Source organism: Ambystoma mexicanum, assembly GCF_040938575.1.
Source record: "Ambystoma mexicanum isolate Mex_15411 chromosome 12 unlocalized genomic scaffold, UKY_AmexF1_1 Mex_chr12_unloc.1, whole genome shotgun sequence".
In the NCBI taxonomy this organism is placed as follows: Eukaryota; Metazoa; Chordata; class Amphibia; order Caudata; family Ambystomatidae; genus Ambystoma; species Ambystoma mexicanum.
The window spans coordinates 4,904,656-4,929,073 of record NW_027182322.1 but is presented as its reverse complement, the minus strand read 5'-3'; the positions used below and the strand labels follow the sequence as shown (position 1 = coordinate 4,929,073).

The 24,418-nt window shown below is 45.9% G+C and overlaps 4 non-coding genes across 4 annotated transcripts; all 4 read right to left on the bottom strand.

The window, feature by feature from the left end:
* Positions 1-3,372: 3,372 nt before the first annotated feature.
* On the bottom strand, positions 3,373-3,444 carry TRNAH-GUG (transfer RNA histidin (anticodon GUG)). The gene has a single exon. It is a non-coding gene; the product is annotated as a tRNA-His (tRNA).
* An 11,404-nt stretch (positions 3,445-14,848) lies between these two features.
* On the bottom strand, positions 14,849-14,920 carry TRNAH-GUG (transfer RNA histidin (anticodon GUG)). Its single transcript has one exon. It is a non-coding gene; the product is annotated as a tRNA-His (tRNA).
* A 2,279-nt stretch (positions 14,921-17,199) lies between these two features.
* On the bottom strand, positions 17,200-17,271 carry TRNAH-GUG (transfer RNA histidin (anticodon GUG)). Its single transcript has one exon. It is a non-coding gene; the product is annotated as a tRNA-His (tRNA).
* Positions 17,272-22,257: 4,986 nt separating this feature from the next.
* On the bottom strand, positions 22,258-22,329 carry TRNAH-GUG (transfer RNA histidin (anticodon GUG)). Its single transcript has one exon. It is a non-coding gene; the product is annotated as a tRNA-His (tRNA).
* Positions 22,330-24,418: the final 2,089 nt, after the last annotated feature.

Sequence of the window (24,418 nt, the reverse complement as noted above, 5' to 3'; positions counted from 1 at the left end):
ACCAACGCTCCTTCCTGTCTCGCCCGCATACATGGATGCACGTTCACGCCTCCTCCTTCTCTCGGCTTCATACGGGGATCATATCTCCTCCCTGTCTCACCCTCATGCAGGGATGCATGACCAATGCTCCTTCCCTTCTCGCCTGCATACATGGATGCACGTTCACGCCTCCTCCTTCTCTCGGCTTCATACGGGGATCATATCTCCTCAATGTCTCACCCTCACTTCCAACATGTGTAACTTCTTGTTCTCTTTGACGTCTGGGGCATGGGTGACTACTGCACAGCTCTAGATGTCGCCAACCTGCAAGGTGCTATGGAAAGCACTTTTCCACATTGGACGTGCTATATTAACCCCCTCTCCCCAAATACAATAAAAATAAAGAAATATATGTGCTTCCATAATGTCTACCTTCTAATGTTTCATATGTGTAAGCACATTGTCCTCCTCCTGACCACATTCTAAAACTATGTGCAAATTGTTCCTTCCATAAACTGTCACTTCCTTGGCCCTTTATTTATAATGACTGTTATACTCTCTCTCTTTCCGCCACAGTATAAAAAAGCCTAGCACACCTCATGATTGGACTAAGAAATTCCTGTCATTTAGTTGGAAATGATTTTCCCATTATCCCCAAAAACTCCTCACTGTGTCTAAGAACACTTTTTTTCACAGGACAATACAGATCAGATTGAGTTGAAAGGTCCTTTCACGCGACTACAGAATGCCTCTCATTCCACTAAAAGATACGCCAGTGCCTACAATAGCCTAGGACTAGACTATGAGTCCCAATGTAGAAAGACCACAAGTCCACAGATATGCCTGTTTATTTAAACATCTGTATTATCATCAGCGTGTGACTGTAAAGGCGGGACCTCGCGCTCTCTGTAACGCGCTCCATTGGCAACATCAGTTAAATGTCGTTGGTTCAATCCCTCGCGGATGTTGTTTTTATTCCCATTTGTAACTGGGAAATACTGTCGCTGCAATACATATGTCTTAATCAAGCTAGTGCTTATTGACGTAAATGGCAGTGTTACAATGTTTCATGTACTGCAAATGTCACCACATAATGCGCTCTTAATTAGATTTGGTTGAAATACATTACAGTCACCCGATGAAAAAGTGTGCAAAGAGCATTAAAGAAACAAAAGGTTCATAACAGTAACAGGACATATCGAATTGTTTCAGTCCTCCACAGAGATTGCCAATGTATTAATGGAAATTCTAAAATATCTGCCCAACTGCCGTGACATTGCCTCACCGCAATGCCGTGCGAACCGAGGTTGCTGCGGCCACAACGCAGAGTACTAACCACTATACGATCACGGCGAGCTACTTGGGCTGCTACAATGTGACGTTCCACCTCTATCATAAGCTGTACTCCATCTGTGATGTCATGACTCATGTTTGAATTAAAGGTTGGTTGTGATGTTATCCATGAGAATAAGTGGACACCTGATCCCCAGTCACTTATTTAAGATCTCAATAATCAAGTCAGAATCCAAATGAAAGTCATCAAAGTGGAGCCAATTAGAAATAATATAGTTACACAAACCTGGCAATGGTGCGGCAGCCAGGGCCGATAATGGCCCGCCAGCCTGAGAGCAGGAAAGTGTGAGAGCAGTGATGGTCTTGTGAGAGTTTACAGCTGTTATTGACCCTGTCCCCTTCCATTGCAGAGTTTTCTCCCTATAAGAAGTGCAGAGGCTCCCTCCGGGGTGCTAATAGTACATTTATTTTTTTGCGCAGGAGAAGTGCTCTTCACCAATTGCACGTGCCAAATCACCCGAAGGCCACCACCATAAAATTCAGGCATTCATGTTCATGCGTCCTCCATGTTATGTCCTTATAAAGGGATGCATGTTCATGATGACTCCATGTCACACCTGCATACAAGGATGCATGTTCATGCCGCCTCGTTCTCTTGGCTTCATACTGGGATTTTATCTCCTCCCTGTCTCACCCTCATGCAGGGATGCATGACCAATGCTCCTTCCCTTCTCGCCCGCATACATGGATGCACGTTCATGTCTCCTCGTTCTCTCGGCTTCATACGGGGATTTTATCTCCTCCCTATCTCACCCTCAGGAAGGGATGCATGACCAATGCTCCTTCCCGTCTCGCCGCATACATGGATGCACATTCACGCCTCCTCCTTCTCTCGGCTTCATACGGGGATCATATCTCCTCCCTGTCTCACCCTCATGCAGGGATGCATGACCAATGCTCCTTCCCTTCTCGCCTGCATACATGGATGCACGTTCATGCCTCCTCCTTCTCTCGGCTTCATACGGGGATCATATCTCCTCAATGTCTCACCCTCACTTCCAACATGTGTAACTTCTTGTTCTCTTTGACGTCTGGGGCATGGGTGGCTACTGCACAGCTCTAGATGTCGCCCACCTGCAAGGTGCTATGGAAAGCACTTTTCCACATTGGACGTGCTATATTAACCCCCTCTCCCCAAATACAATAAAAATAAAGAAATATATGTGCTTCCATAATGTCTACCTTCTAATGTTTCATATGTGTAAGCACATTGTCCTCCTCCTGACCACATTCTAAAACTATGTGCAAATTGTTCCTTCCATAAACTGTCACTTCCTTGGCCCTTTATTTATAATGACTGTTATACTCTCTCTCTTTCCGCCACAGTATAAAAAAGCCTAGCACACCTCATGATTGGACTAAGAAATTCCTGTCATTTAGTTGGAAATGATTTTCCCATTATCCCCAAAAACTCCTCACTGTGTCTAAGAACGCTTTTTTTCACAGGACAATACAGATCAGATTGACTTGAAAGGTCCTTTCACGCGACTACAGAACGCCTCTCATTCCACTCAAAGATACGCCAGTGCCTACAATAGCCTAGGACTAGACTATGAGTCCCAATGTAGAAAGACCACAAGTCCACAGATATGCCTGTTTATTTAAACATCTGTATTATCATCAGCGTGTGACTGTAAAGGCGGGACCTCGCGCTCTCTGTAACGCGCTCCATTGGCAACATCAGTTAAATGTCGTTGGTTCAATCCCTCGCGGATGTTGTTTTTATTCCCATTTGTAACTGGGAAATACTGTCGCTGCAATACATATGTCTTAATCAAGCTAGTGGTTATTGACGTAAATGGCAGTGTTATAACGTTTCATGTACTGCAAATGTCACCACATAATGCGCTCTTAATTAGATTTGGTTGAAATACATTACAGTCACCCGATGAAAAAGTGTGCAAAGAGCATTAAAGAAACAAAAGGTTCATAACAGTAACAGGACATATCGAATTGTTTCAGTCCTCCACAGAGATTGCCAATGTATTAATGGAAATTCTAAAATATCTGCCCAACTGCCGTGACATTGCCTCACCGCAATGCCGTGACTCGGATTCGAACCGAGGTTGCTGCGGCCACAACGCAGAGTACTAACCACTATACGATCACGGCGAGCTACTTGGGCTGCTACAATGTGTCGTTCCACCTCTATCATAAGCTGTACTCCATCTGTGATGTCATGACTCATGTTTGAATTAAAGGTTGGTTGTGATGTTATCCATGAGAATAAGTGGACACCTGATCCCCAGTCACTTATTTAAGATCTCAATAATCAAGTCAGAATCCAAATGAAAGTCATCAAAGTGGAGCCAATTAGAAATAATATAGTTACACAAACCTGGCAATGGTGCGTCAGCCAGGGCCGATAATGGCCCGCCAGCCTGAGAGCAGGAAAGTGTGAGAGCAATGATGGTCTTGTGAGAGTTTACAGCTGTTATTGACCCTGTCCCCTTCCATTGCAGAGTTTTCTCCCTATAAGAAGTGCAGAGGCTCCCTCCGGGGTGCTAATAGTACATTTATTTTTTTGCGCAGGAGAAGTGCTCTTCACCAATTGCACGTGCCAAATCACCCGAAGGCCACCACCATAAAATTCAGGCATTCATGTTCATGCGTCCTCCATGTTATGTCCTTATAAAGGGATGCATGTTCGTGATGACTCCATGTCACACCTGCATACAAGGATGCATGTTCATGCCGCCTCGTTCTCTTGGCTTCATACAGGGATTTTATCTCCTCCCTGTCTCACCCTCATGCAGGGATGCATGACCAATGCTCCTTCCTGTCTCGCCCGCATACATGGATGCACGTTCACGCCTCCTCCTTCTCTCGGCTTCATACGGGGATCATATCTCCTCCCTGTCTCACCCTCATGCAGGGATGCATGACCAATGCTCCTTCCCTTCTCGCCTGCATACATGGATGCACGTTCACGCCTCCTCCTTCTCTCGGCTTCAGACGGGGATCATATCTCCTCCCTGTCTCACCCTCATGCAGGGATGCATGACCAATGCTCCTTCCCTTCTCGCCTGCATACATGGATGCAGGTTCACGCCTCCTCCTTCTCTCGGCTTCATACGGGGATCATATCTCCTCAATGTCTCACCCTCACTTCCAACATGTGTAACTTCTTGTTCTCTTTGACGTCTGGGGCATGGGTGGCTACTGCACAGCTCTAGATGTTGCCCACCTGCAAGGTGCTATGGAAAGCACTTTTCCACATTGGACGTGCTATATTAACCCCCTCTCCCCAAATACAATAAAAATAAAGAAATATATGTGCTTCCATAATGTCTACCTTCTAATGTTTCATATGTGTAAGCACATTGTCCTCCTCCTGACCACATTCTAAAACTATGTGCAAATTGTTCCTTCCATAAACTGTCACTTCCTTGGCCCTTTATTTATAATGACTGTTATACTCTCTCTCTTTCCGCCACAGTATAAAAAAGCCTAGCACACCTCATGATTGGACTAAGAAATTCCTGTCATTTAGTTGGAAATGATTTTCCCATTATCCCCAAAAACTCCTCACTGTGTCTAAGAACGCTTTTTTTCACAGGACAATACAGATCAGATTGACTTGAAAGGTCCTTTCACGCGACTACAGAATGCCTCTCATGCCACTAAAAGATAAGCCAGTGCCTACAATAGCCTAGGACTAGACTATGAGTCCCAATGTAGAAAGACCACAAGTCCACAGATATGCCTGTTTATTTAAACATCTGTATTATCATCAGCGTGTGACTGTAAAGGCGGGACCTCGCGCTCTCTGTAACGCGCCCCATTGGCAACATCAGTTAAATGTCGTTGGTTCAATCCCTCGCGGATCTTGTTTTTATTCCCATTTGTAACTGGGAAATACTGTCGCTGCAATACATATGTCTTAATCAAGCTAGTGGTTATTGACGTAAATGGCAGTGTTATAATGTTTCATGTACTGCAAATGTCACCACATAATGCGCTCTTAATTAGATTTGGTTGAAATACATTACAGTCACCCGATGAAAAAGTGTGCAAAGAGCATTAAAGAAACAAAAGGTTCATAACAGTAACAGGACATATCGAATTGTTTCAGTCCTCCACAGAGATTGCCAATGTATTAATGGAAATTCTAAAATATCTGCCCAACTGCCGTGACATTGCCTCACCGCAATGCCGGTTGCTGCGGCCACAACGCAGAGTACTAACCACTATACGATCACGGCGAGCTACTTGGGCTGCTACAATGTGACGTTCCACCTCTATCATAAGCTGTACTCCATCTGTGATGTCATGACTCATGTTTGAATTAAAGGTGGGTTGTGATGTTATCCATGAGAATAAGTGGACACCTGATCCCCAGTCACTTATTTAAGATCTCAATAATCAAGTCAGAATCCAAATGAAAGTCATCAAAGTGGAGCCAATTAGAAATAATATAGTTACACAAACCTGGCAATGGTGCGGCAGCCAGGGCCGATAATGGCCCGCCAGCCTGAGAGCAGGAAAGTGTGAGAGCAGTGATGGTCTTGTGAGAGTTTACAGCTGTTATTGACCCTGTCCCCTTCCATTGCAGAGTTTTCTCCCTATAAGAAGTGCAGAGGCTCCCTCCGGGGTGCTAATAGTACATTTATTTTTTTGCGCAGGAGAAGTGCTCTTCACCAATTGCACGTGCCAAATCACCCGAAGGCCACCACCATAAAATTCAGGCATTCATGTTCATGCGTCCTCCATGTTATGTCCTTATAAAGGGATGCATGTTCATGATGACTCCATGTCACACCTGCATACAAGGATGCATGTTCATGCCGCCTCGTTCTCTTGGCTTCATACAGGGATTTTATCTCCTCCCTGTCTCACCCTCATGCAGGGAAGCATGACCAATGCTCCTTCCCTTCTCGCCCACATACATGGATGCACGTTCATGTCTCCTCGTTCTCTCGGCTTCATACAGGGATTTTATCTCCTCCCTGTCTCACCCTCAGGAAAGGATGCATGACCAATGCTCCTTCCCGTCTCGCCCGCATACATGGATGCACGTTCACGCCTCCTCCTTCTCTCGGCTTCATACGGGGATCATATCTCCTCCCTGTCTCACCCTCATGCAGGGATGCATGACCAATGCTCCTTCCTGTCTCGCCCGCATGCATGGATGCACGTTCACGCCTCCTCCTTCTCTCGGCTTCATACGGGGATCACATCTCCTCCCTGTCTCACCCTCATGCAGGGATGCATGACCAATGCTCATTCCCTTCTCGCCTGCATACATGGATGCACGTTCACGCCTCCTCCTTCTCTCGGCTTCATACAGGGATCATATCTCCTCCCTGTCTCACCCTCATGCAGGGATGCATGACCAATGCTCCTTCCTGTCTCGCCCGCATACATGGATGCACGTTCACGCCTCCTCCTTCTCTCGGCTTCATACGGGGATCATATCTCCTCAATGTCTCACCCTCACTTCCAACATGTGTAACTTCTTGTTCTCTTTGACGTCTGGCGCATGGGTGGCTACTGCACAGCTCTAGATGTCGCCCACCTGCAAGGTGCTATGGAAAGCACTTTTCCACATTGGACGTGCTATATTAACCCCCTCTCCCCAAATACAATAAAAATAAAGAAATATATGTGCTTCCATAATGTCTACCTTCTAATGTTTCATATGTGTAAGCACATTGTCCTCCTCCTGACCACATTCTAAAACTATGTGCAAATTGTTCCTTCCATAAACTGTCACTTCCTTGGCCCTTTATTTATAATGACTGTTATACTCTCTCTCTTTCAGCCACAGTATAAAAAAGCCTAGCACACCTCATGATTGGACTAAGAAATTCCTGTCATTTAGTTGGAAATGATTTTCCCATTATCCCCAAAAACTCCTCACTGTGTCTAAGAACGCTTTTTTTCACAGGACAATACAGATCAGATTGACTTGAAAGGTCCTTTCACGCGACTACAGAATGCCTCTCATTCCACTAAAAGATACGCCAATGCCTACAATAGCCTAGGACTAGACTATGAGTCCCAATGTAGAAAGACCAAAAGTCCACAGATATGCCTGTTTATTTAAACATCTGTATTATCATCAGCGTGTGACTGTAAAGGCGGGACCTCGCGCTCTCTGTAACGCGCTCCATTGGCAACATCAGTTAAATGTCGTTGGTTCAATCCCTCGCGGATGTTGTTTTTATTCCCATTTGTAACTGGGAAATACTGTCGCTGCAATACATATGTCTTAATCAAGCTAGTGGTTATTGACGTAAATGGCAGTGTTATAATGTTTCATGTACTGCAAATGTCACCACATAATGCGCTCTTAATTAGATTTGGTTGAAATACATTACAGTCACCCGATGAAAAAGTGTGCAAAGAGCATTAAAGAAACAAAAGGTTCATAACAGTAACAGGACATATCGAATTGTTTCAGTCCTCCACAGAGATTGCCAATGTATTAATGGAAATCTAAAATATCTGCCCAACTGCCGTGACATTGCCTCACCGCAATGCCGTGACTCGGATTCGAACCGAGGTTGCTGCGGCCACACCGCAGAGTACTAACCACTATATGATCACGGCGAGCTACTTGGGCTGCTACAATGTGATGTTCCACCTCTATCATAAGCTGTACTCCATCTGTGATGTCATGACTCATGTTTGAATGAAAGGTTGGTTGTGATGTTATCCATGAGAATAAGTGGACACCTGATACCCAGTCACTTATTTAAGATCTCAATAATCAAGTCAGAATCCAAATGAAAGTCATCAAAGTGGAGCCAATTAGAAATAATATAGTTACACAAACCTGGCAATGGTGCGGCAGCCAGGGCCGATAATGGCCCGCCAGCCTGAGAGCAGGAAAGTGTGAGAGCAGTGATGGTCTTGTGAGAGTTTACTGCTGTTATTGACCCTGTCCCCTTCCATTGCAGAGTTTTCTCCCTATAAGAAGTGCAGAGGCTCCCTCCGGGGTGCTAATAGTACATTTATTTTTTTGCGCAGGAGAAGTGCTCTTCACCAATTGCACGTGCCAAATCACCCGAAGGCCACCACCATAAAATTCAGGCATTCATGTTCATGCGTCCTCCATGTTATGTCCTTATAAAGGGATGCATGTTCGTGATGACTCCATGTCACACCTGCATACAAGGATGCATGTTCATGCCGCCTCGTTCTCTTGGCTTCATACAGGGATTTTATCTCCTCCCTGTCTCACCCTCATGCAGGGATGCATGACCAATGCTCCTTCCCTTCTCGCCCGCATACATGGATGCACGTTTATGTCTCCTCGTTCTCTCGGCTTCATACGGGGATTTTATCTCCTCCCTGTCTCACCCTCAGGAAGGGATGCATGACCAATGCTCCTTCCCGTCTCGCCCGCATACATGGATGCACGTTCACGCCTCCTCCTTCTCTCGGCTTCATACGGGGATCATATCTCCTCCCTGTCTCACCCTCATGCAGGGATGCATGACCAATGCTCCTTCCTGTCTCACCCGCATACATGGATGCACGTTCACGCCTCCTCCTTCTCTCGGCTTCATACGGGGATCATATCTCCTCCCTGTCTCACCCTCATGCAGGAATGCATGACCAATGCTCCTTCCCTTCTCGCCTGCATACATGGATGCACGTTCACGCCTCCTCCTTCTCTCGGCTTCAGACGGGGATCATATCTCCTCCCTGTCTCACCCTCATGCAGGGATGCATGACCAATGCTCCTTCCCTTCTCGCCTGCATACATGGATGCACGTTCACGCCTTCTCCTTCTCTCGGCTTCATACGGGGATCATATCTCCTCAATGTCTCACCCTCACTTCCAACATGTGTAACTTCTTGTTCTCTTTGACGTCTGGGGCATGGGTGGCTACTGCACAGCTCTAGATGTCGCCCACCTGCAAGGTGCTATGGAAAGCACTTTTCCACATTGGACGTGCTATATTAACCCCCTCTCCCCAAATACAATAAAAATAAAGAAATATATGTGCTTCCATAATGTCTACCTTCTAATGTTTCATATGTGTAAGCACATTGTCCTCCTCCTGACCACATTCTAAAACTATGTGCAAATTGTTCCTTCCATAAACTGTCACTTCCTTGGCCCTTTATTTATAATGACTGTTATACTCTCTCTCTTTCCGCCACAGTATAAAAAAGCCTAGCACACCTCATGATTGGACTAAGAAATTCCTGTCATTTAGTTGGAAATGATTTTCCCATTATCCCCAAAAACTCCTCACTGTGTCTAAGAACGCTTTTTTTCACAGGACAATACAGATCAGATTGACTTGAAAGGTCCTTTCACGCGACTACAGAATGCCTCTCATTCCACTAAAAGATACGCCAATGCCTACAATAGCCTAGGACTAGACTATGAGTCCCAATGTAGAAAGACCACAAGTCCACAGATATGCCTGTTTATTTAAACATCTGTATTATCATCAGCGTGGGACTGTAAAGGCGGGACCTCGCGCTCTCTGTAACGCGCCCCATTGGCAACATCAGTTAAATTTCGTTGGTTCAATCCCTCGCGGATCTTGTTTTTATTCCCATTTGTAACTGGGAAATACTGTCGCTGCAATACATATGTCTTAATCAAGCTAGTGGTTATTGACATAAATGGCAGTGTTATAATGTTTCATGTACTGCAAATGTCACCACATAATGCGCTCTTAATTAGATTTGGTTGAAATACATTACAGTCACCCGATGAAAAAGTGTGCAAAGAGCATTAAAGAAACAAAAGGTTCATAACAGTAACAGGACATATCGAATTGTTTCAGTCCTCCACAGAGATTGCCAATGTATTAATGGAAATTCTAAAATATCTGCCCAACTGCCGTGACATTGCCTCACCGCAATGCTGTGTCTCGGATTCGAACCAAGGTTGCTGCGGCCACAACGCAGAGTACTAACCACTATACGATCACGGCGAGCTACTTGGGCTGCTACAATGTGACATTCCACCTCTATCATAAGCTGTACTCCATCTGTGATGTCATGACTCATGTTTGAATTAAAGGTGGGTTGTGATGTTATCCATGAGAATAAGTGGACACCTGATCCCCAGTCACTTATTTAAGATCTCAATAATCAAGTCAGAATCCAAATGAAAGTCATCAAAGTGGAGCCAATTAGAAATAATATAGTTACACAAACCTGGCAATGGTGCGGCAGCCAGGGCCGATAATGGCCCGCCAGCCTGAGAGCAGGAAAGTGTGAGAGCAGTGATGGTCTTGTGAGAGTTTACAGCTGTTATTGACCCTGTCCCCTTCCATTGCAGAGTTTTCTCCCTATAAGAAGTGCAGAGGCTCCCTCCGGGGTGCTAATAGTACATTTATTTTTTTGCGCAGGAGAAGTGCTCTTCACCAATTGCACGTGCCAAATCACCCGAAGGCCACCACCATAAAATTCAGGCATTCATGTTCATGCGTCCTCCATGTTATGTCCTTATAAAGGGATGCATGTTCATGATGACTCCATGTCACACCTGCATACAAGGATGCATGTTCATGCCGCCTCGTTCTCTTGGCTTCATACAGGGATTTTATCTCCTCCCTGTCTCACCCTCATGCAGGGATGCATGACCAATGCTCCTTCCCTTCTCGCCCACATACATGGATGCACGTTCATGTCTCCTCGTTCTCTCGGCTTCATACAGGGATTTTATCTCCTCCCTGTCTCACCCTCAGGAAGGGATGCATGACCAATGCTCCTTCCCGTCTCGCCCGCATACATGGATGCACGTTCACGCCTCCTCCTTCTCTCGGCTTCATACGGGGATCATATCTCCTCCCTGTCTCACCCTCATGCAGGGATGCATGACCAATGCTCCTTCCTGTCTCGCCCGCATACATGGATGCACGTTCACGCCTCCTCCTTCTCTCGGCTTCATACGGGGATCATATCTCCTCAATGTCTCACCCTCACTTCCAACATGTGTAACTTCTTGTTCTCTTTGACGTCTGGGTCATGGGTGGCTACTGCACAGCTCTAGATGTCGCCCACCTGCAAGGTGCTATGGAAAGCACTTTTCCACATTGGACGTGCTATATTAACCCCCTCTCCCCAAATACAATAAAAATAAAGAAATATATGTGCTTCCATAATGTCTACCTTCTAATGTTTCATATGTGTAAGCACATTGTCCTCCTCCTGACCACATTCTAAAACTATGTGCAAATTGTTCCTTCCATAAACTGTCACTTCCTTGGCCCTTTATTTATAATGACTGTTATACTCTCTCTCTTTCCGCCACAGTATAAAAAAGCCTAGCACACCTCATGATTGGACTAAGAAATTCCTGTCATTTAGTTGGAAATGATTTTCCCATTATCCCCAAAAACTCCTCACTGTGTCTAAGAACGCTTTTTTTCACAGGACAATACAGATCAGATTGACTTGAAAGGTCCTTTCACGCGACTACAGAATGCCTCTCATGCCACTAAAAGATAAGCCAGTGCCTACAATAGCCTAGGACTAGACTATGAGTCCCAATGTAGAAAGACCACAAGTCCACAGATATGCCTGTTTATTTAAACATCTGTATTATCATCAGCGTGTGACTGTAAAGGCGGGACCTCACGCTCTCTGAAACGCGCCCCATTGGCAACATCAGTTAAATGTCGTTGGTTCAATCCCTCGCGGATCTTGTTTTTATTCCCATTTGTAACTGGGAAATACTGTCGCTGCAATACATATGTCTTAATCAAGCTAGTGGTTATTGACGTAAATGGCAGTGTTATAATGTTTCATGTACTGCAAATGTCACCACATAATGCGCTCTTAATTAGATTTGGTTGAAATACATTACAGTCACCCGATGAAAAAGTGTGCAAAGAGCATTAAAGAAACAAAAGGTTCATAACAGTAACAGGACATATCGAATTGTTTCAGTCCTCCACAGAGATTGCCAATGTATTAATGGAAATTCTAAAATATCTGCCCAACTGCCGTGACATTGCCTCACCGCAATGCCGGTTGCTGCGGCTACAACGCAGAGTACTAACCACTATACGATCACGGCGAGCTACTTGGGCTGCTACAATGTGACGTTCCACCTCTATCATAAGCAGTACTCCATCTGTGATGTCATGACTCATGTTTGAATTAAAGGTGGGTTGTGATGTTATCCATGAGAATAAGTGGACACCTGATCCCCAGTCACTTATTTAAGATCTCAATAATCAAGTCAGAATCCAAATGAAAGTCATCAAAGTGGAGCCAATTAGAAATAATATAGTTACACAAACCTGGCAATGGTGCGGCAGCCAGGGCCGATAATGGCCCGCCAGCCTGAGAGCAGGAAAGTGTGAGAGCAGTGATGGTCTTGTGAGAGTTTACAGCTGTTATTGACCCTGTCCCCTTCCATTGCAGAGTTTTCTCCCTATAAGAAGTGCAGAGGCTCCCTCCGGGGTGCTAATAGTACATTTATTTTTTTGCGCAGGAGAAGTGCTCTTCACCAATTGCACGTGCCAAATCACCCGAAGGCCACCACCATAAAATTCAGGCATTCATGTTCATGCGTCCTCCATGTTATGTCCTTATAAAGGGATGCATGTTCATGATGACTCCATGTCACACCTGCATACAAGGATGCATGTTCATGCCGCCTCGTTCTCTTGGCTTCATACAGGGATTTTATCTCCTCCCTGTCTCACCCTCATGCAGGGAAGCATGACCAATGCTCCTTCCCTTCTCGCCCACATACATGGATGCACGTTCATGTCTCCTCGTTCTCTCGGCTTCATACAGGGATTTTATCTCCTCCCTGTCTCACCCTCAGGAAAGGATGCATGACCAATGCTCCTTCCCGTCTCGCCCGCATACATGGATGCACGTTCACGCCTCCTCCTTCTCTCGGCTTCATACGGGGATCATATCTCCTCCCTGTCTCACCCTCATGCAGGGATGCATGACCAATGCTCCTTCCTGTCTCGCCCGCATACATGGATGCACGTTCACGCCTCCTCCTTCTCTCGGCTTCATACGGGGATCACATCTCCTCCCTGTCTCACCCTCATGCAGGGATGCATGACCAATGCTCATTCCCTTCTCGCCTGCATACATGGATGCACGTTCACGCCTCCTCCTTCTCTCGGCTTCATACAGGGATCATATCTCCTCCCTGTCTCACCCTCATGCAGGGATGCATGACCAATGCTCCTTCCTGTCTCGCCCGCATACATGGATGCACGTTCACGCCTCCTCCTTCTCTCGGCTTCATACGGGGATCATATCTCCTCCCTGTCTCACCCTCATGCAGGGATGCATGACCAATGCTCCTTCCCTTCTCGCCTGCATACATGGATGCACGTTCACGCCTCCTCCTTCTCTCGGCTTCAGACGGGGATCATATCTCCTCCCTGTCTCACCCTCATGCAGGGATGCATGACCAATGCTCCTTCCCTTCTCGCCTGCATACATGGATGCACGTTCACGCCTCCTCCTTCTCTCGGCTTCATACGGGGATCATATCTCCTCAATGTCTCACCCTCACTTCCAACATGTGTAACTTCTTGTTCTCTTTGACGTCTGGGGCATGGGTGGCTACTGCACAGCTCTAGATGTCGCCCACCTGCAAGGTGCTATGGAAAGCACTTTTCCACATTGGACGTGCTATATTAACCCCCTCTCCCCAAATACAATAAAAATAAAGAAATATATGTGCTTCCATAATGTCTACCTTCTAATGTTTCATATGTGTAAGCACATTGTCCTCCTCCTGACCACATTCTAAAACTATGTGCAAATTGTTCCTTCCATAAACTGTCACTTCCTTGGCCCTTTATTTATAATGACTGTTATACTCTCTCTCTTTCCGCCACAGTATAAAAAAGCCTAGCACACCTCATGATTGGACTAAGAAATTCCTGTCATTTAGTTGGAAATGATTTTCCCATTATCCCCAAAAACTCCTCACTGTGTCTAAGAACGCTTTTTTTCACAGGACAATACAGATCAGATTGACTTGAAAGGTCCTTTCACGCGACTACAGAATGCCTCTCATTCCACTAAAAGATACGCCAGTGCCTACAATAGCCTAGGACTAGACTATGAGTCCCAATGTAGAAAGACCACAAGTCCACAGATATGCCTGTTTATTTAAACATCTGTATTATCATCAGCGTGTGACTGTAAAGGCAGGACCTCGCGCTCTCTGTAACGCGCTCCATTGGCAACATCAGTTAAATGTCGTTGGTTTAATCCCTCGCGGATGTTGTTTTTATTCCCATTTGTAACTGGGAAATACTGTCGCTGCAATACATATGTCTTAATCAAGCTAGTGGTTATTGACGTAAATGGCAGTGTTATAATGTTTCATGTACTGCAAATGTCACCACATAATGCGATCTTAATTAGATTTGGTTGAAATACATTACAGTCACCCGATGAAAAAGTGTGCAAAGAGCATTAAAGAAACAAAAGGTTCATAACAGTAACAGGACATATCGAATTGTTTCAGTCCTCCACAGAGATTGCCAATGTATTAATGGAAATTCTAAAATATCTGCCCAACTGCCGTGACATTGCCTCACCGCAATGCCGTGACTCGGATTCGAACCGAGGTTGCTGCGGCCACAACGCAGAGTACTAACCACTATACGATCACGGCGAGCTACTTGGGCTGCTACAATGTAACGTTCCACCTCTATCATAAGCTGTACTCCATCTGTGATGTCATGACTCATGTTTGAATTAAAGGTGGGTTGTGATGTTATCCATGAGAATAAGTGGACACCTGATCCCCAGTCACTTATTTAAGATCTCAATAATCAAGTCAGAATCCAAATGAAAGTCATCAAAGTGGAGCCAATTAGAAATAATATAGTTACACAAACCTGGCAATGGTGCGGAAGCCAGGGCCGATAATGGCCCGCCAGCCTGAGAGCAGGAAAGTGTGAGAGCAGTGATGGTCTTGTGAGAGTTTACAGCTGTTATTGACCCTGTCCCCTTCCATTGCAGAGTTTTCTCCCTATAAGAAGTGCAGAGGCTCCCTCCGGGGTGCTAATAGTACATTTATTTTTTTGCGCAGGAGAAGTGCTCTTCACCAATTGCACGTGCCAAATCACCCGAAGGCCACCACCATACAATTCAGGCATTCATGTTCATGCGTCCTCCATGTTATGTCCTTATAAAGGGATGCATGTTCATGATGACTCCATGTCACACCTGCATACAAGGATGCATGTTCATGCCGCCTCGTTCTCTTGGCTTCATACAGGGATTTTATCTCCTCCCTGTCTCACCCTCATGCAGGGATGCATGACCAATGCTCCTTCCCTTCTTGCCCACATACATGGATGCACGTTCATGTCTCCTCGTTCTCTCGGCTTCATACAGGGATTTTATCTCCTCCCTGTCTCACCCTCAGGAAGGGATGCATGACCAATGCTCCTTCCCGTCTCGCCCGCATACATGGATGCACGTTCACGCCTCCTCCTTCTCTCGGCTTCATACGGGGATCATATCTCCTCCCTGTCTCACCCTCATGCAGGGATGCATGACCAATGCTCCTTCCTGTCTCACCCGCACACATGGATGCACATTCACGCCTCCTCCTTCTCTCGGCTTCATACGGGGATCATATCTCCTCCCTGTCTCACCCTCATGCAGGGATGCATGACCAATGCTCATTCCCTTCTCGCCTGCATACATGGATGCACGTTCACGCCTCCTCCTTCTCTCGGCTTCATACAGGGATCATATCTCCTCCCTGTCTCACCCTCATGCAGGGATGCATGACCAATGCTCCTTCCTGTCTCGCCCGCATACATGGATGCACGTTCACGCCTCCTCCTTCTCTCGGCTTCATACGGGGATCATATCTCCTCAATGTCTCACCCTCACTTCCAACATGTGTAACTTCTTGTTCTCTTTGACGTCTGGGGCATGGGTGGCTACTGCACAGCTCTAGATGTCGCCCACCTGCAAGGTGCTATGGAAAGCACTTTTCCACATTGGACGTGCTATATTAACCCCCTCTCCCCAAATACAATAAAAATAAAGAAATATATGTGCTTCCATAATGTCTACCTTCTAATGTTTCATATGTGTAAGCACATTGTCCTCCTCCTGACCACATTCTAAAACTATGTGCAAATTGTTCCTTCCATAAACTGTCACTTCCTTGGCCCTTTATTTATAATGACTGTTATACTCTCTCTCTTTCAGCCACAGTATAAAAAAGCCTAGCACACCTCATGATTGGACTAAGAAATTCCTGTCATTTAGTTGGAAATGATTTTCCCATTATCCCCAAAAACTCCTCACTGTGTCTAAGAACGCTTTTTTTCACAGGACAATACAGATCAGATTGACTTGAAAGGTCCTTTCACGCGACTACAGAATGCCTCTCATTCCACTAAAAGATACGCCAGTGCCTACAATAGCCTAGGACTAGACTATGAGTCCCAATGTAGAAAGACCACAAGTCCACAGATATGCCTGTTTATTTAAACATCTGTATTATCATCAGCGTGTGACTGTAAAGGCGGGACCTCGCGCTCTCTGTAACGCGCTCCATTGGCAACATCAGTTAAATGTCGTTGGTTCAATCCCTCGCGGATGTTGTTTTTATTCCCATTTGTAACTGGGAAATACTGTCGCTGCAATACATATGTCTTAATCAAGCTAGTGGTTATTGACGTAAATTGCAGTGTTACAATGTTTCATGTACTGCAAATGTCACCACATAATGCGCTCTTAATTAGATTTGGTTGAAATACATTACAGTCACCCGATGAAAAAGTGTGCAAAGAGCATTAAAGAAACAAAAGGTTCATAACAGTAACAGGACATATCGAATTGTTTCAGTCCTCCACAGAGATTGCCAATGTATTAATGGAAATTCTAAAATATCTGCCCAACTGCCGTGACATTGCCTCACCGCAATGCCGTGACTCGGATTCGAACCGAGGTTGCTGCGGCCACAACGCAGAGTACTAACCACTATACGATCACGGCGAGCTACTTGGGCTGCTACAATGTGACGTTCCACCTCTATCATAAGCTGTACTCCATCTGTGATGTCATGACTCATGTTTGAATTAAAGGTTGGTTGTGATGTTATCCATGAGAATAAGTGGACACCTGATGCCCAGTCACTTATTTAAGATCTCAATAATCAAGTCAGAATCCAAATGAAAGTCATCAAAGTGGAGCCAATTAGAAATAATATAGTTACACAAACCTGGCAATGGTGCGGCAGCCAGGGCCGATAATGGCCCGCCAGCCTGAGAGCAGGAAAGTGTGAGAGCAGTGATGGTCTTGTGAGAGTTTACTGCTGTTATTGACCCTGTCCCCTTCCATTGCAGAGTTTTCTCCCTATAAGAAGTGCAGAGGCTCCCTCCGGGGTGCTAATAGTACATTTATTTTTTTGCGCAGGAGAAGTGCTCTTCACCAATTGCACGTGCCAAATCACCCGAAGGTCACCACCATAAAATTCAGGCATTCATGTTCATGCGTCCTCCATGTTATGTCCTTATAAAGGGATGCATGTTCATGATGACTCCATGTCACACCTGCATAGAAGGATGCATGTTCATGCCGCCTCGTTCTCTTGGCTTCATACAGGGATTTTATCTCCTCCCTGTCTCACCCTCATGCAGGGATGCATGACCAATGCTACTTCCCTTCTCGCCCGCATACATGGATGCACGTTTATGTCTCCTCGTTCTCTCGGCTTCATACGGGGATTTTATCTCCTCACTGTCTCACCCTCAGGAAGGGATGCATGACCAATGCTCCTTCCCGTCTCGCCCGCATACATGGATGCACGTTCACGCCTCCTCCTTCTCTCGGCTTCATACGGGGATCATATCTCCTCCCTGTCTCACCGTCATGCAGGGATACATGACCAATGCTCCTTCCTGTCTCGCCCGCATACATGGATACACGTTCACGCCTCCTCCTTCTCTCGGCTTCATACGGGGATCATATCTCCTCCCTGTCTCACCCTCATGCAGGGATGCATGACCAATGCTCCTTCCCTTCTCGCCTGCATACATGGATGCACGTTCACGCCTCCTCCTTCTCTCGGCTTCATACGGGGATCATATCTCCTCCCTGTCTCACCCTCATGCAGGGATGCATGACCAATGCTCCTTCCCTTCTCGCCTGCATACATGGATGCACGTTCACGCCTCCTCCTTCTCTCGGCTTCATACGGGGATCATATCTCCTCAATGTCTCACCCTCACTTCCAACATGTGTAACTTCTTGTTCTCTTTGACGTCTGGGCCATGGGTGGCTACTGCACAGCTCTAGATGTCGCCCACCTGCAAGGTGCTATGGAAAGCACTTTTCCACATTGGACGTGCTATATTAACCCCCTCTCCCCAAATACAATAAAAATAAAGAAATATATGTGCTTCCATAATGTCTACCTTCTAATGTTTCATATGTGTAAGCACATTGTCCTCCTCCTGAACACATTCTAAAACTATGTGCAAATTGTTCCTTCCATAAACTGTCCCTTCCTTGGCCCTTTATTTATAATGACTGTTATACTCTCTCTCTTTCCGCCACAGTATAAAAAAGCCTAGCACACCTCATGATTGGACTAAGAAATTCCTGTCATTTAGTTGGAAATGATTTTCCCATTATCCCCAAAAACTCCTCACTGTGTCTAAGAACGCTTTTTTTCACAGGACAATACAGATCAGATTGACTTGAAAGGTCCTTTCACGCGACTACAGAATGCCTCTCATTCCACTAAAAGATACGCCAGTGCCTACAATAGCCTAGGACTAGACTATGAGTCCCAATGTAGAAAGACCACAAGTCCACAGATATGCCTGTTTATTTAAACATCTGTATTATCATCAGCGTGTGTCTGTAAAGGCGGGACCTCGCGCTCTCTGTAACGCGCTCCGTTGGCAACATCAGTTAAATGTCGTTGGTTCAATCCCTCGCGGATGTTGTTTTTATTCCCATTTGTAACTGGGAAATACTGTCGCTGCAATACATATGTCTTAATCAAGTTAGTGGTTATTGACGTAAATGGCAGTGTTATAATGTTTCATGTACTGCAAATGTCACCACATAATGCGCTCTTAATTAGATTTGGTTGAAATACATTACAGTCACCCGATGAAAAAGTGTGCAAAGAGCATTAAAGAAACAAAAGGTTCATAACAGTAAAAGGACATATCGAATTGTTTCAGTCCTCCACAGAGATTGCCAATGTATTAATGGAAATTCTAAAATATCTGCCTAACTGCCGTGACATTGCCTCACCGCAATGCCGTGACTGGGATTCGAACCGAGGTTGCTGCGGCCACAACGCAGAGTACTAACCACTATAAGATCACGGCGAGCTACTTGGGCTACTACAATGTGACGTTCCACCTTTATCATAAGCTGTACTCCATCTGTGATGTCATGACTCATGTTTGAATTAAAGGTTGGTTGTGATGTTATCCATGAGAATAAGTGGACACCTGATCCCCAGTCACTTATTTAAGATCTCAATAATCAAGTCAGAATCCAAATGAAAGTCATCAAAGTGGAGCCAATTAGAAATAATATAGTTACACAAACCTGGCAATGGTGCGGCAGCCAGGGCCGATAATGGCCCGCCAGCCTGAGAGCAGGAAAGTGTGAGAGCAGTGATGGTCTTGTGAGAGTTTACAGCTGTTATTGACCCTGTCCCCTTCCATTGCAGAGTTTTCTCCCTATAAGAAGTGCAGAGGCTGCCTCCGGGGTGCTAATAGTACATTTATTTTTTTGCGCAGGAGAAGTGCTCTTCACCAATTGCACGTGCCAAATCACCCGAAGGCCACCATCATAAAATTCAGGCATTCATGTTCATGCGTCCTCCATGTTATGTCCTTATAAAGGGATGCATGTTCATGATGACTCCATTTCACACCTGCATGCAAGGATGCATGTTCATGCCGCCTCGTTCTCTTGGCTTCATACAGGGATTTTATCTCCTCCCTGTCTCACCCTCATGCAGGGATGCATGACCAATGCTCCTTCCCTTCTCGCCCGCATACATGGATGCACGTTCATGTCTCCTCGTTCTCTCGGCTTCATACAGGGATTTTATCTCCTCCCTGTCTCACCCTCAGGAAGGGATGCATGACCAATGCTCCTTCCCGTCTCGCCCGCATACATGGATGCACGTTCATGCCGCCTCGTTCTCTTGGCTTCATACAGGGATTTTATCTCCTCCCTGTCTCACCCTCATGCAGGGATGCATGACCAATGCTCCTTCCCTTCTCGCCCGCATACAATGATGCACGTTCATGTCTTCTCGTTCTCTCGGCTTCATACGGGGATTTTATCTCCTCCCTGTCTCACCCTCAGGAAGGGATGCATGACCAATGCTCCTTCCCGTCTCGCCCGCATACATGGATGCACGTTCACGCCTCCTCCTTCTCTCGGCTTCATACGGGGATCATATCTCCTCCCTGTCTCACCCTCATGCAGGGATGCATGACCAATGCTCCTTCCTGTCTCGCCCGCATACATGGATGCACGTTCACGCCTCCTCCTTCTCTCGGCTTCATACGGGGATCATATCTCCTCCCTGTCTCACCCTCATGCAGGGATGCATGACCAATGCTCCTTCCCTTCTCGCCTGCATACATGGATGCACATTCACGCCTCCTCCTTCTCTCGGCTTCATACGGGGATCATATCTCCTCCCTGTCTCACCCTCATGCAGGGATGCATGACCAATGCTCCTTCCTGTCTCGCCCGCATACATGGATGCACGTTCACGCCTCCTCCTTCTCTCGGCTTCATACGGGGATCATATCTCCTCCCTGTCTCACCCTCATGCAGGGATGCATGACCAATGCTCCTTCCCTTCTCGCCTGCATACATGGATGCACGTTCACGCCTCCTCCTTCTCTCGGCTTCATACGGGGATCATATCTCCTCAATGTCTCACCCTCACTTCCAACATGTGTAACTTCTTGTTCTCTTTGACGTCTGGGCATGGGTGGCTACTGCACAGTTCTAGATGTCGCCCACCTGCAAGGTGCTATTGAAAGCACTTTTCCAAATTGGACGTGCTATATTAACCCCCTCTCCCCAAATACAATAAAAATAAAGAAATATATGTGCTTCCATAATGTCTACCTTCTAATGTTTCATATGTGTAAGCACATTGTCCTCCTCCTGACCACATTCTAAAACTATGTGCAAATTGTTCCTTCCATAAACTGTCACTTCCTTGGCCCTTTATTTATAATGACTGTTATACTCTCTCTCTTTCCGCCACAGTATAAAAAAGCCTAGCACACCTCATGATTGGACTAAGAAATTCCTGTCATTTAGTTGGAAATGATTTTCCCATTATCCCCAAAAACTCCTCACTGTGTCTAAGAACGCTTTTTTTCACAGGACAATACAGATCAGATTGACTTGAAAGGTCCTTTCACGCGACTACAGAATGTCTCTCATTCCACTAAAAGATACGCCAGTGCCTACAATAGCCTAGGACTAGACTATGAGTCTCAATGTAGAAAGACCACAAGTCCACAGATATGCCTGTTTATTTAAACATCTGTATTATGATCAGCGTGTGACTGTAAAGGCGGGACCTCGCGCTCTCTGTAAAGCGCTCCATTGGCAACATCAGTTAAATGTCGTTGTTTCAATCCCTCGCGGATGTTGTTTTTATTCCCATTTGTAACTGGGAAATACTGTTGCTGCAATACATATGTCTTAATCAAGCTAGTGGTTATTGACGTAAATGGCAGTGTTATAATGTTTCATGTACTGCAAATGTCACCACATAATGCGCTCTTAATTAGATTTGGTTGAAATACATTACAGTCACCCGATGAAAAAGTGTGCAAAGAGCATTAAAGAAACAAAAGGTTCATAACAGTAACAGGACATATCGAATTGTTTCAGTCCTCCACAGAGATTGCCAATGTATTAATGGAAATTCTAAAATATCTGCCCAACTGCCGTGACATTGCCTCACCGCAATGCCATGACTCGGATTCGAACCGAGGTTGCTGCGGCCACAACGCAGAGTACTAACCACTATACGATCACGGCGAGCTACTTGGGCTGCTACAATGTGACGTTCCACCTCTATCATAAGCTGTACTCCATCTGTGATGTCATGACTCATGTTTGAATTAAAGGTTGGTTGTGATGTTATCCATGAGAATAAGTGGACACCTGATCCCCAGTCACTTATTTAAGATCTCAATAATCAAGTCAGAATCCAAATGAAAGTCATCAAAGTGGAGCCAATTAGAAATAATATAGTTACACAAACCTGGCAATGGTGCGGCAGCCAGGGCCGATAATGGCCCGCCAGCCTGAGAGCAGGAAAGTGTGAGAGCAGTGATGGTCTTGTGAGAGTTTACAGCTGTTATTGACCCTGTCACCTTCCATTGCAGAGTTTTCTCCCTATAAGAAGTGCAGAGGCTCCCTCCGGGGTGCTAATAGTAAATTTATTTTTTTGCACAGGAGAAGTCCTCTTCGCCAATTGCACGTGCCAAATCACCCGAAGGCCACCACCATAAAATTCAGGCATTCATGTTCATGCGTCCTCCATGTTATGTCCTTATAAAGGGATGCATGTTCATGATGACTCCATGTCACACCTGCATACAAGGATGCATGTTCATGCCGCCTCGTTCTCTTGGCTTCATACAGGGATTTTATCTCCTCCCTGTCTCACCCTCATGCAGGGATGCATGACCAATGCTCCGTCCTGTCTCGCCCGCATACATGGATGCACGTTCACGCCTCCTCCTTCTCTCGGCTTCATACGGGTATCATATCTCCTCCCTGTCTCACCCTCATGCAGGGATGCATGACCAATGCTCCTTCCCTTCTCGCCTGCATACATGGATGCACGTTCACGCCTCCTCCTTCTCTCGGCTTCATACGGGGATCATATCTCCTCCCTGTCTCACCCTCATGCAGGGATGCATGACCAATGCTCCTTCCTGTCTCGCCCGCATACATGGATGCACGTTCACGCCTCCTCCTTCTCTCGGCTTCATACGGGGATCATATCTCCTCCCTGTCTCACCCTCATGCAGGGATGCATGACCAATGCTCCTTCCTGTCTCGCCCGCATACATGGATGCACGTTCACGCCTCCTCCTTCTCTCGGCTTCATACGGGGATCATATCTCCTCCCTGTCTCACCCTCATGCAGGGATGCATGACCAATGCTCCTTCCCTTCTCGCCTGCATACATGGATGCACGTTCACGCCTCCTCCTTCTCTCGGCTTCATACAGGGATCATATCTCCTCCCTGTCTCACCCTCATGCAGGGATGCATGACCAATGCTCCTTCCTGTCTCGCCCGCATACATGGATGCACGTTCACGCCTCCTCCTTCTCTCGGCTTCATACGGGGATCATATCTCCTCCCTGTCTCACCCTCATGCAGGGATGCATGACCAATGCTCCTTCCCTTCTCGCCTGCATACATGGATGCACGTTCACACCTCCTCCTTCTCTCGGCTTCATACGGGGATCATATCTCCTCAATGTCTCACCCTCACTTCCAACATGTGTAACTTCTTGTTCTCTTTGACGTCTGGGGCATGGGTGGCTACTGCACAGCTCTAGATGTCGCCCACCTGCAAGGTGCTATGGAAAGCACTTTTCCACATTGGACGTGCTATATTAACCCCCTCTCCCCAAATACAATAAAAATAAAGAAATATATGTGCTTCCATAATGTCTACCTTCTAATGTTTCATATGTGTAAGCACATTGTCCTCCTCCTGACCACATTCTAAAACTATGTGCAAATTGTTCCTTCCATAAACTGTCACTTCCTTGGCCCTTTATTTATAATGACTGTTATACTCTCTCTCTTTCCGCCACAGTATAAAAAAGCCTAGCACACCTCATGATTGGACTAAGAAATTCCTGTCATTTAGTTGGAAATGATTTTCCCATTATCCCCAAAAACTCCTCACTGTGTCTAAGAACGCTTTTTTTCACAGGACAATACAGATCAGATTGACTTGAAAGGTCCTTTCATGCGACTACAGAATGCCTCTCATTCCACTAAAAGATACGCCAGTGCCTACAATAGCCTAGGACTAGACTATGAGTCCCAATGTAGAAAGACCACAAGTCCACAGATATGCCTGTTTATTTAAACATCTG